The 5,736-nt window shown below is 48.7% G+C and overlaps 1 protein-coding gene across 1 annotated transcript in view; it reads left to right on the top strand.

The window, feature by feature from the left end:
• Positions 1-4,941: 4,941 nt before the first annotated feature.
• The window catches only part of LOC138175814 (scm-like with four MBT domains protein 2), a 305,235-nt gene continuing 304,440 nt past the window's right edge, over positions 4,942-5,736 (top strand). Inside the window, exon 1 of the mRNA XM_069106316.1 lies at positions 4,942-5,643. The gene's annotated coding sequence lies outside the window, so the exon portion shown is untranslated. The remainder of the gene's footprint in view (positions 5,644-5,736) is intronic.

Here is a 5,736-nt window from a genome sequence, read left to right as displayed (position 1 = left end):
CCACCTTTGCCCCCGAAAACCTAAACCCCAAACCCCAAATCATGAGCAAAACCTAAATCCAATCTTTTAGAAACACCGGGTCTTATTCAGTAATCCCCTGCCAATCAATCAGCAATCAACTCAATGGGTGGATGTAGGTAAGACTGTGTCCCGCCCCACCGCGACTCCCAAACTGCTTTTCTGGATAATAGACTGATTTTAAAACAAGCCCAGGAGATAGCACCACTGAGATGAATTCACTCCGACAAACTGCGAATTGTAATTTTTCGCTGTCGCTGGGTCCCTAATGTTTCATTCCCCAGTTTCATCTACCTTCTATTCTCTACACCTGCCTCGTCTCCATTCCCGACCTAGAGCCTCGTACCACGCACTTCTGGGGCTGAGCCCACCATACTGATAATAGGGTTTATTAGCATTGAAAGGGGCTTTTAAGAGTGCAGCTAGCCCCGAACTCCTACCTAGGGCTGGAATTATCCCCAAATTCCACTTCAACACCTCTAGAATATGTCAAATAAAATAGTTTTGTTTTCTCTTTCCATAGATCATTCCCCCAAACCCAAAGATAGCGAAGTACAGCTTTGGGGACACCTAGCTAATTTCCCATGCTATGGGAAAGTTTCCCCCATGTGGTCTCCTCCCTTCCCTAGTAAAAGGTTGTGCTGAAAGGCTGCTAGAGACTAGGCTCAATTTAAGTCAAGGCTGGGCGCAACAGAATGGGCGGGGCAAAAAGTTGCTTACAGTTATTTCTCCACACTTGTTAACTTTAGTTTGAAAAAGAAAACACCCTCACTCCAACTTTCGAAGAACCTGCAAGTTTGTTCACTTGGACCAATTAAAACAAATTAAATTACTCAAAGAGCAAAGGAAGCAGCCAACAGACAGAATACAAAACGACCCACATTTTGTACTTGTCAGTTTCACCGCTAGCAATATAAACTTTCAGTTGCTAGTTTATGAAGAGGACCTAAAGGAGGAAGGGGGAACTGGGGTGGGGTGGGGTGGAAGCGGGGGTTGGGGGAGGCAGAAAGGAGTGGGTCGGGCAAGTGGGTGGAGGGAAAGGGAGCTAATAATTGTTAGATCAGGCGAATTGGTTTAAGAAATTTTGCAACCGCTGGAAAAGGTCATTGAAGGAATTGAATGCAAAAAAAAAGTCATCTTAAAAAAGAGTGCCGGGCATGCGCAGAGGGAGGATGCCATATTGGAATGAGTCTGTAGTGAGCGGGAGGGAGAGGAGAGAGAGAGCGCGAGCGAGCAAAGGGAAGGAGAGAGAGAGAGAGAAAGAGAGAGAGAGAGGGAGATCGAGAGAGGGGGAGAGGGAGAGAGAGACACACACACACACAGATCGCCTTTTCACAACTGAGCTGAGGGGGGCTTTGTCCTTTTAGAGACTGGGGGAAAAAAAAAACTTCATCCAGGTAAGACGTCGCTCCGGGCGCTGCTTCTCCTGGTGTCCCAGACTTAGCATGGTTAAGGAAATCTCTGGCTGGCAGGTTGAGCGCGCAGATTAGCAGATTTTTTTTTTTTCCAGTTTAGGAAATAAAAGGGGGGCGGGGGGGGAATAAGAGCTTTTGAGCAAGGGGCAAAGGCTATGCATGGAAGAAAACCATCCCAACCTCAAACTCTTAAACTCTCCTTGATTGCCTGTCTGCAGTGGTTTTTTAATTTTAAAAATTCTTGCTCCCCCCCACCCCCAAAAGCGAGGGGTGGGTGTGCAAGAGGTCCAAGTATCCTAGTTGTAAAATGCCTGGTTTTGTGAACTGCGTCTTCCTCCCCCTAATGCCCGCTGGCCCCTTTACACCTTTATTGGTGAATGCCCTTCTTTTTGCACTGGCACCACCATCCTCTTGTTTCTTCCAAGTCTCCCCTTTTGTAGTTTTTTTTTTTGGGGGAGGGGAGTTTGAAGCAACTGCAGGGGAAGGTGGGGATAAGGATGGTTGGGAGGACAGCTAGTGAATTTATATATATGTACATATATATACATACATCTGTATTTTTTAAAAGTAGTGTAGGAAAGGATTTGCATATGTAGCTAAAATGGAATTACCACTAGTTCTGGAGGGTGCTTTGGAATGGATGGGCTTTCCTTTTTTCTTCTATTTTTTAAAAAAGTAATATCCTGTCATTTGGGGCTTTCCTGTTCATGTGACTTTCTTTCGAATTGACTAGACTTGATCTCTCTGTAGTCTAGAGTTTATTTTCTTGCTTTTCTTGGTGTTTTTCCCCCCCTCCCCCCCCTCCAGCAAAAAACTGCACGAACTGTTTTACTTATTTATTTTGATCAGGGGTGACCGAAGGGGGTGAGCAGTGAAGGGAGGAGGAGGGATGTGTGTGTGTGTGTGTGTGAAGGTGCATGAGATGTTGGACAGATACCTAAGAGCCTGATCGTTACGTGTTTTCTCCGAAGCTCTACAACTGCGGTAAATGAATATTTATAAATCGTGTCAGTTTCAACATGGCGGGCTAAGGTGTCTTTTAAAAACTGAAAATAAAGATTTTGAGGTGGGAAAAAACCCAACCGGAGATGCCACCTCTTAGGTTCTACTTTCTTTGGTTACCCCAGGTGGTGTTTTAGCGAATTAAATGGGAAAGCAAGAGAGGGGCGAGCTTGCCCTAGTTTTTTCCGCGGTAAAATTCTCTGTGTGTAAAGTCCATTACAGGAAGGGAAGGGAGGGGGAGAAGAAGGCAGCGAAGTTCCCTCCTCTCATTCGGGGTGTAAAAATACATGATGATGGATGTAATCATTTATTTTGTTTGTGCATGAGATAACTTCTTCCCCCTCCCCCTCCTCTCCCCCCCTCTCTGTGTTTATGTTGTGGTCTTTTCGCTGTCAAAGGCTCTCAGTAGGTGGAGCAAGGAGGTCCCTATTAAAAAAGGCTAATTGTCCGATGTCTGATGCAGTTGTGGTTGGAGACGCTGGTGGCTTTTCTCCCCCTTCTTCCCCGTGCAAGGAGGCATGCTGTGCTAAGAATTGGACTGCTCTTTCTTTTCTCTGTGTGTGGAGGGGGCTTGGGGGTTGGGGTGGAGAGGAGAGTAACGTTGAGTCCATGGAGCATCAGAGGATGTGACAGGACCTTAAAAGCACAGCGTCGAGGATGCTGGGCAAGGAGTTTATTCCTGGTTACTTCTTGGAGATGCGCCTTCTGGAAGTCAGGAGATGCAGAGGGAGAAAGGGGTACATGGAAGAATAGGTTACTTTTATATATAGAGTGCTTGGCTTTGGAAAGGTGTGATCGAGGGGTCAGTGGGGATGGGGAGGGATGGAGGAGGGGGGTGTCTTTGAAATTGCAGGTTTGGGGTCTCGGGGGTGGATTGGGAGGAGGGTGGTGTATAAAAAAGCTAGAGCGTTCATTCAGAAGATAGGATACACCCCATGGGTGTTGCTCAGTCGCCCCAGGGAAGGAACTGGAAGAGGAGTCCCAAACTGAGGGGGGGGGGCATGCTTTTAGAGTTAAGAGAACCAGAGAACAAATACAGAAACCCAATTTATAGGGAAGGGAAACGCAAAAGCTGAACCACACATTTCTGCCGGAGGAGCTCTGGATAGGTACCTCAGACTAGAATTGTGTTACCTTGGCAAGTCACCCGCCCTCTTGCTGCCTCAGTTTCCTCCTATGTAAAATGAGGGAGTTGGGCTCAGGCTCCTCCAGCTCTAAATCTATGATCTTCTGATCCTTCCTGCCACACCGACAGGGGTCGCCAAGAGTCACCAGGCAGCCACCGCCGCGCTGCGATTGCTTAGTATAGTAGCGGGAGGAATCCTTCCCCGAGGGAGTAGGGGCAAGGTTAGCGCTTTAGCGTAGGGTAGGGGGAGGGAGAGCGGAAAGAAGAGGGAGGGGGGCGTAGACCAGCGAGGCTCTGCCTTCCGCAGTGTCTGCAAACTTAACCAGAGGGGAGCCGGGCGCACCGTCGTGCAGAAGTGAAAGTTAGTGCATTTGATTTTTTATTTTTAAAAATTAGGCTTTTAAAAAATATATAGATATTTCGGGCAGGGTTGGGAGTAAAAACAATAATCTGGTCTTTGGGCATTTTGAGTGGCGTGGAGGAGGGATCCATACAGTCTATTCTTTTAAACGGATGCTTACATTGTGTGAAAGGTCCTTGCAATTCATTTGGTTCCGGGGGTCTTTTGGGAAGGGGGTAGGGGGAGGGAGAAGTGGAGACTGTGGGCGTGCGTGTGTAATGTGTGTGTTGCAGAGGTGGTGGCGGCAGCGGCGGCGGGCGGTGGAGGAGGGACGGGCTAGCGACGAGGGAAGGAGCGTAATTTCAGCCCCATCGGGATTGCAGGGACTGGGAGTTGAGAAAAGCCTAAAATAAAGAGTTTTGGTAACGGGGAAAGCAGCCCTGGTTCCTTCTCCGTCCCATCCTTCCCCCCCTTCTCTCCGCCCCTTCTTCCAGATTGCCTGTGGGAAACAGAGGAGGCTTTGGTAAAGTAGGAAACCAGCCTAAAATGGCTCTTTGCTCGTAAACTGCAGTTTCAGCCGGGAACACCTCCCCTCCTCCTGACGTCGCTTATGACAAGCAAAGAATTAACTCCAACTCCACGAAACCTGCATTTTTTTTTTCTTTTGGCATCGCGGTTGTACAGTGGAGGTGAAAATGCATTCGTGCGTGTGTTTATCAAACTCCTTAGGATACGTGTGCATGTATGTGTAGGGTATTTGTGTGTGTATTAGGACTTTTCTTTCTTTTGGGAGAAAGAAAACCAAGGGGTTGGTTGTTAAGAAGTCGGGCCAGACCCACCGCCTCTTTAACTAAGCTACCCTGAGAGCCAGCTCAGCTGTTTCTTTGACTGGCAAGGTTACTAACCAACGGGTGCCAATAAATGGATTAAATGACGTGGAAACGGGGATCTTTAGGAGCCGAAGAACTCTCCAACCCCCTTGATCCCCCACCTTCCCCCTCCCTCCCAATCTCCCTACCCCAGAGCACCCGGACTTGGCTTTTTTCGAGTGGGGAGGCCACAGGTGACACTCAAACCCCAGGGGAAAGGTGTGTGTGGGGGGGTTCCCAGGGAAACAGGAAAGAGCATCCCCAAACTTCTTGCAGTTTCGCTTTCAGAATTCAAATCCCTCATTGACTCCAGGATCTTTTATTTCCAGGCTCCAGTGGGGGCCCTAGGGAGGAGGAGAGGCATCAGACATTAAATTTTGATGGGGGTGACTTTTTTGGGGAAAATTTAAGTAGATGCCATTCTTAACAAAAGCCCTGCCCTTTACGAGAACTTTTTGCTTCACCACCTCCTGAGATAAGCCCTGTCGTCATAGATGTATATTTTTCCTTTGGACTCTGTGCCCCCCTCCTCCCCAAGCCCCCTTTGCCTGGCGCAAGGACGTGGAGAGGAGACAGCCCCCGGCTCCAAGGAGAGTCTGCCCCCGCACCACGTTTTGTCAGTTTCAGCAGTAGCGCAGACGCGGCTGAATCCGAGCGGATTGGTGGGAAACCGATTTCCTACGTAGGGCCGAACCTGCTTTAATCGGGATCAATCGCTTCCCCTTTCTCTTCCTTACCCTCCCCCTTTCCCCTAATATGCCTCTAACCCAGTAGCGATTTGGGAACTGAGAAGGCGAAGCCTGTGTCCTACACCAAGTAAATGGATCAGTCTTTTCATCCAGGTGGAAAACCCAGCGAGGGGGCTTAAATCTGGTATGCTTTTTACTGGGGAGGGAAAAGGGGGAGGGGGTGGAGGAAGGGGAGAGGGGAAAGGATGGGGAACTGTTGTGAGCCCTGGGAGCTGGG

The sequence above is a fragment of the Petaurus breviceps genome, unplaced genomic scaffold (assembly GCF_028583685.1).
Source record: "Petaurus breviceps papuanus isolate PSGF00001 unplaced genomic scaffold, PetGlider_PUasm1.0 79, whole genome shotgun sequence".
In the NCBI taxonomy this organism is placed as follows: Eukaryota; Metazoa; Chordata; class Mammalia; order Diprotodontia; family Petauridae; genus Petaurus; species Petaurus breviceps.
Note: the sequence above shows the minus strand (reverse complement) of the source record. Positions and strands in the feature narration are given on the sequence as shown.